Below are 7,434 nucleotides of genomic sequence, written 5' to 3'. Positions count from 1 at the left end.
AGGGGGTGGTGTTGAGGTGTAGACGGGATCGATGGAGGGGAGGGGATGTAATGAGGTGTAGACAGGGTCGAAGGAGGGGAGGGGGTGTGATGAGGTGTAGACGGGGTCGAAGGAGGGGAGGGGTGTGATGAGGTGTAGATGATGGAGGGGAGATGATGGAGGGGAGGTGGTATGATGAGGTGTAAATGGGGTCGAAGGAGGGGAGGGGGTGTAATGTGGTGTAAATGGGTCGAAGGAGGGGAGGGGGTGTGATGAGGTGTAGATGATGGAGGGGAGGGGATGTGATGTGGTGTCGATGGAGGAGAGAAAAGGAATGTGAATATTTCGGGGCGGAATCTTCACCGAGAGCTACGTTATTTTGCTGATGTGAAGTTTGTCCAGGAGCCTGATCTCAGCAGGAGAGAAATTGAACTTGGATTTCCACAGAGGCAGGTACAGGTTTGTGCAGACTGTGTAATAAATACATGCGTGAGTCTTCCTGCGCTAACACCTTCTGACTCTGCAGCATTGAAACAAGCGTGGTTATTGATATGTGCTCGCTTTCGGTTTTTTAAAAAACTCAGCAGCCTTGGTGTGTGCTCACGCTTATACTTGCACTTGCGCACACAACGTGAACACAACTGGATGCAGGCCACGCACACAAAAAGATTTGTCGCAAGTTTTCTGAGTGGATAAATATTTTGGGCGCGCACATTTTCATGTTTTCATGTAAACCGTCAGGGATGTTAGAACCCGGAGCAAAATAAAAGTGGCAGAGGAATCCCAGAGAAAGCACAGACACAGAAGATGTGGAAATCTTGAGCAAAGAACGAGACGCTGAAGGGACTCAGCGCCCTTTGGTGGTGGGGGGGGGGGGCGGGGGGTGGTGGAATGGTCAGTCAACGTCCCGGGAACGGCATGCTGTATTGAGACTCGAGTAAAAAGGAGGTGATATTCAACCTATGAAGGGGGAAGAAGTTGGGGGAGGCGACCAGAGCTGGTGGACAGGAGGTGTGAGAGGCGGAAAGACAGGTCCAGGGAGAGACTACTGGGAAGGGATGGGTGGGGGAGGAGAGTAAATATTGGAGAGAAAACATGTGCCGGAGTAGGTGAAGAGGAAATGGAAACAGTAGGAACAGATGGGGCGAGAATTCCCTACAATTTGAAAATAAAATCGATGATCATGTTGTTGGATCCTGGGGAAATATGACCTTGGCTTCATTTTATTTCTGCTTGCTCCCTACCAAGCATTCTTCTGCATGGAAGCAGTGGAGGGGACCTCAGTGAACACATTTAAGACAAGGCTGGAGAGTTTTTTTTACATAGTAGGGAAATTAGGGAATGTAGGGAAAAGACAGGTGGGTGGAGACGAGCCCATCATCAGATCAGCCATGAATGGCGGAGCAGGCGTCGGCCATCAGGCCGACCCCTGCTCCTAATTCTTGTGCTCTTAACCAGGCTCTTTGGCCCTTGCTGCCCAAGTTGCTCGTCCCATTTGCATACATTCGGCCCATTCCCCTCTAATGTTTTTCAGTTTATAGATCTGTCTAATGTTTTCTACCCTCCCTCTACTACATCGTCCCACAGACCTGCGTAAAGAAACTGGCGCTTAGGTCCCTTTTAAATCTCTCCCCCTCGCTCACCTTAAATCGACGGACTCTCGTTTTAGATTCGCCTGCTCTGGGAAAATGAGACGATGAAGATCACCTTATCCATGGCCGTCAGGGTTTGATAAATTTAAGGATGATTTTGTGCTGCAAGGAGAGGGTGGGCCTTTCTCTCGGGAGCGGGGAACAGTATCGAGGTTTAGAAAATCATTGCATTCGATTGTCTCATTAAATGTCATATTATTTAGATATGACAACATCCTAACATGCTGTCCGCTGTCCCGATTGCATTGATACTTTATAAGGCGTTGCAGTGTAAAATTAAAAATAAACATATTATTTTACGTCATAATATTTTTATTATTTTGACAATATTCCATTATAGATACATTTGTATGACCTTGCTTTATATTTCGCATTTGGAAGAATGCAGTTTGAAATATTGCACGAGGTAGAAAGTAGGTTATTTTATGATAGATATTGGAGTGCTACGTGACATTGTAAATTAAATTAACACCCTGTTTTATATTTAGTGATCATTGCTGACCACGATCAATTTCAATTTATGAGTTGATGTTGCCTTATTTCGTGTCTAGCAGTTATATTATGCTACCTGTTACCTGGAGCACACAGTTTATTTTTTGGAATATTCAGCATTTATGCTGTTCTTTCCAATGTTATATGCTGCAATAATGTTATTATATTCAATAAAGACGTGTCATGATGTGCGATATGATATATAAACCATGCAACGTTTCAGAGATAACAATCACATTGTCCCTTTATGATGTAAATGCACGCTACATCTGAAGGGTCTAAAATTATGCCGTATAAGTCAAGTTGTGAAACCGTAAATAACTTTTCAAAAAAAATGAGGGGGGGGGCAGAAATTATGAGTCGAAATATATTACGTGCACCTAGATAAAGGCATTAAAACAGCACTTTTGCTTGTGCTCAATGTTTAGATCCTTCCCAGCGATATTGTATTAAATGTTTCATATCATATTGTGTTTTATTGTTAATGATACAGTGCAATATGTTGTTATTTACCATCTTATATTATGCACGAACCTGCATGATCTTAATATCTTACTAAGTCCCTTGGAATGTTATATTAGGAATCAACGTTTGATTAGTTGAATGGATAGCAGCGTGAAACAGTTGTTGTCATCGTTAAAGTACTTCTACTTATTAATATTTCCATAAAAATAAATTAAAATTATTCACAGTGCGGTAGAAGCCGATTCCGGCCATTTAAAGTAAAAGCAATACTGGAGAAACTCAGCAGTCCTTTTAAAAAAAAAGAATTGATTTTTTTTTTCTATTAGTTTGTACAGAACAATTATGGAATGGGCCACAGAAACTAAAAGATAAAGAACAGCAGACGTTTTTCAAACATTATTGGTGATTCGCAATTTAAAATGGGAACCAAATCCCTTCATTGCTCTGTTTGGAACTCTTGGAGAAGACTCGGTTTTACTCACTCGATTTAAAGGTCGGATTTCATCTTTTACTTCGTTGCTGGCCAGACGTGCTATTTTTATTACGTGGAAAGATGATACCCCACCTTCTCATGCATAATGGCGCAGGAACATAATGTCCTGTTTAAATTTGGAAGAAAAAATAGAGACGCAATTGATGATTCAAACGTTAGATTCCAAATGTTATGGAGCCCGTTCATGGACCATTATCATGATCTCTAGGTTCAGTTTTTATACAGAAGTTTGGCAGAGTGTTGTCCCTCGTCAGAGCGAACCGTTTTGATTCATCAACTTTCAACCTGAAGGAAGTAATTGAATCTAGATGGCAAAATGTCGGGATAAAATATTTAGCTATTCGCAAGCAATCAGATTTGACAAAAATATTTAAATTGAATTATTTATTTTATTAAAGAAAATGAAAGATGATTTGGAAAAATAGCACATGTTAAGTGTTACTTTGGTGGGGAGAGTAAATTGTATTATGATTAATGTTTTTTTCTCGAATACTGTATTTATTCCAATCGATTCCAATCTCACTTCCTCAAAGGTGTTTTTAAAGGAATTAAATGTTTGTGTAAGAAAATTTTTATGGAAAGGTAAAAATGGCTAGGGTTTCTTTGGAGAAATTGACGTGGAAATACGATTTAGGAGGTTTACAGCTCTCCAGGTTTATGAAATATTATTGTAGAGCAGTACAGTTTAGATTTATTAATGTAATGTATGAGTTAAATAATGTTCCAGCATGGGTAAATATAGAACTTGATAAAATAGGAGAAAATGATCCACAACATTTTATATATAAATAAAATGCAGGATTGTTAATAGCAAATAAAGAAACATCCACGATTAAAGATTTAATTGAACTTTGGAATAAAATTGTTAAAGAGATTGGAAGAGGAGGTCTGTAAGAACACTTTTATTTCAAATTAGACTTATTCCATTTTCTAAGGAAAATAAATTTCTAAAAACCTGGCAAAATTATGATATTAGGAAAGTTAAAGATTGTTTTGAAGCCCGGAAATGTATTACTTTTAGTAGATTGAATGAAAAGTTTAAGATATTGTAAAATATAAAATTTTGTTATTATCAAGTTAAGAGATTCTTTTGTGAAATATTTGGTCAAGTTTTAGTATTACCAGCGGAGACAGAAGGCTCGAAGGTTCATAAATCAAGACGTAAATGGGAAGTAGATTTAAATAAACAAACAAATGAACGTAGGTGGATTCAGATATATCAAGAGAGTATGAAAAGTACAATCAATGTGAGATATCAGTTAGTTCAATGTAAGTTTATTAATCAGTTACACAATATGAATTATATTTATTCAGATTTATGTTTTAGATGTGGACAGGAAGTTGGTACTTTTTTGCATTCGGCTTGGCAGTGTTCCACAATTAAACATTTTTGGCTTGATCTGGATAATTTATTAGAATGAATAACTGGTGTTAGATTCTCATAGGATCCAATGTTATTTTTACTGGGAGATGTTGGAGGGATTAAACCTAAATTAAACTGAATATGTATCAAGTAACATTTGTTAAATTTGGCAATAGCTAGAAAATGTATTGCTGTAACTTAAAAGTCGGATACTGATTTGGGAATAGATAGACGGCACGCAGAAGTTCGGAGATGTATTCCATTTGAGAAAATCACCTACAATTTGAGAGATAAATATAATATCTTTTGTGAAATATGGAGCCCATATTTACAAACTATTGGTATTAAAATTTAAATGAATATCGAAAACTCCCTTTCTCCTGTCGGTCTCTATGAATATATACATATATTTTAAAGTATCGGAAAGCTCCTGCGGTGGTTTTCCTGTCCCTTTTCTTTCTCTAATTTTTTTTTTAGTTTGTAGGTGTTTGGGAAGGGGGCGGGGGGATTTAGAGGAGGTTTTTCTTTCTTCTGTATTTTTTACTTTCTTTTTTATATATAAAATACCACATGTATTTGGATTGTTTGAAATATTGTGATATGATTGATAAGTGGTTTTATATTAAATACAATATTTAAAATAACATTCAATCTCGTTTAGGGGTTTGAAAATGTAAAATTATTATGTCAAATCTTTACTATTATGGCGGTGCTTTGGGAATTCATATGTATGAAATTCAGCAGGTCAAACAGCGTATTTTATGTGTCAAAGATAAAGATACACAGCCAACGTTTCGGCTCAAGGGAGCAACCAATGAGTTTCTCCAGCATTTCGATTTAATTTCAACCCCTGCGCCTGCGAACTTTCGTGTTTTCCTTCCGCCATTTAAACCCGTGGCCCCCAATTTGCACCCATTTAAACCTACAACCTCCAGAACATTTTGGAGGAAATGGGAGCCCACAGAGGAAACCCACCCAGACATGGGGAGAACGTATCAACTGCTTCCAGACAGCGCCCGATTGGAACCCCGGTCCCGATCGCTGGCGCCGTGACAGTGTTACGTGAACCACTGCTCTAACTGTGCCGCCCCAATTTATGTTCTATCATTCAGCATAACATGTTGTAAAAAAAAACAATGTTATATTATCCTTTTCGATGTTATATCTTAACGATTAGCAATGTCAAATATCCTTGACACAGCAATTTAATTTGTTTTACCGTGTTACAATGTACTGAACAGCGTTAGGTTGTGTAATTTATTTTTACAAATAGTGATGTGATATTTTCCTTTACAATGTTATGTTGCACGTGAATTATATGTAGCAAAATTAGATCATTCCATGAAGTGTTACAGTACACACAAAATTATGGAATATTGCAATATCGCAGATCCCTCCCTCCCACCCCGCTCCCCTCGATGGACTCCACCTACATCTCCCGCTGCCCGGGAAAGGCAGCCGACATCCTGAAGGGGAGTGTGAGATCACGCACCAACAGGCTTGAAGGCAGCTTCTTCCCCACAGCCATCAGGCGCCTGAATGACCCCACCCAGTGCTCTCACGCTGCCCTTGCTTTGTGCTCATTGATCTTTCTCATTGAGACCGCTTGCTCTGTAATTGTGTATTGACCTGCCACTTTGCACGGTTAAACGAACGTTAGAGTTTACCTGTACACGGGAGAACCCTTGTCACTGCACTGGGTACGATGAGACAATGCACTTGAAGTGCACGCAGAAGATGCATGTGCTTGAGAATACGGAGCTTTGGATTCAAGGACAGATGTTGTCAGACACTGGCAGAAGGCGATACCAAAGCATTGTATTTTATAACTGGACTTTTCTCTATAACCTGTAATGTAAACGCTACACTATTTGACCACTGTTACAATATCGCCCTACCCCCTTTATAAATGTGTCTATCTTCTTATTGTTGGTTATTTTTGTACGATCTGATGCATGAGTTGACTTGCCTGGATAGCACGTCAAACGAAGTTTCTTACGGTATTTCGGTACACGTGATATATAAACAATGCAATCAAGTAATTTATTATAAATAGATTCAATCATATTTTACTGTATCAGGTTACACCACCTGAAATCACAGTGTAATCGGATTCAGAGCTACTTCATAAACAAACTATTGAACTGAAACATCGAATATGGAATAGCACACGTGTGTGCGCGGAACATCAAACTAAGGCTCTGCTGTCTTCATGCCATCCATAACCCCCACCTTCACTCCCTGAATACTCATGTGTTTGTCCAGAAGCCTCGAAAACGCCACATTTGTTTCTGCTTTCGCCCGGCAGCCTGTTCCAAACACTCTGTAAAATACTTCCCCTGCACATCTCCTTTCACATCCCCTCACCTAAATGTACGTCCTCAAGCGTGTGACATTTCTTGTTACCACTAGAAAAAGCTTTCACTCTATCTGCGCCTATCAGAATTTTACAAACCTCCATCAGGTCTCCCCTCAGCCTCCGACAATCCAGAGAAAACAACCCAGGTTTGTCCGTCCTTTCCCCGTAATGCATCTCCTCCAATCCAGGCCACGTCCTGGCGAAAACTCTGTAGTCACCGTTGAAATAAGAGCAGCGTTCTTTATAGAGCAAAGGTAAAAAATACATAACCGACATTTCGGGCTTCAGCCGGAAACGCTAGTTATGTATCTATCTTTGCTAAAGTTCGCCTTTTGACTTGCTGAGTTTCTCCAGCTTTGTGTTTTTACAATATCCCGATGAGCCTCTTCACGACCATTTTCAAAGCCCCGCCTCCTTCCTGTAATGGGGCGACCAGAATCGCACACAATGGATTGACTTGATTCTGAATTTTATCAGTCTCTTCCCAATGATGACATGTTTTCAATCCATTCCAGGCGTTGTGTCTTTGATTCCCAGTCCTACAGCACAAAAACCGTTCTGCAGCATAACTCCTCCCTGCCGACCCAGTCCCCTACCAGATTTCGTCACATAAGGTGGTATGTGAGTGGAA

This window comes from Narcine bancroftii, chromosome 12 (genome assembly GCF_036971445.1).
Source record: "Narcine bancroftii isolate sNarBan1 chromosome 12, sNarBan1.hap1, whole genome shotgun sequence".
NCBI lineage: Eukaryota > Metazoa > Chordata > Chondrichthyes > Torpediniformes > Narcinidae > Narcine > Narcine bancroftii.
Note: the sequence above shows the minus strand (reverse complement) of the source record.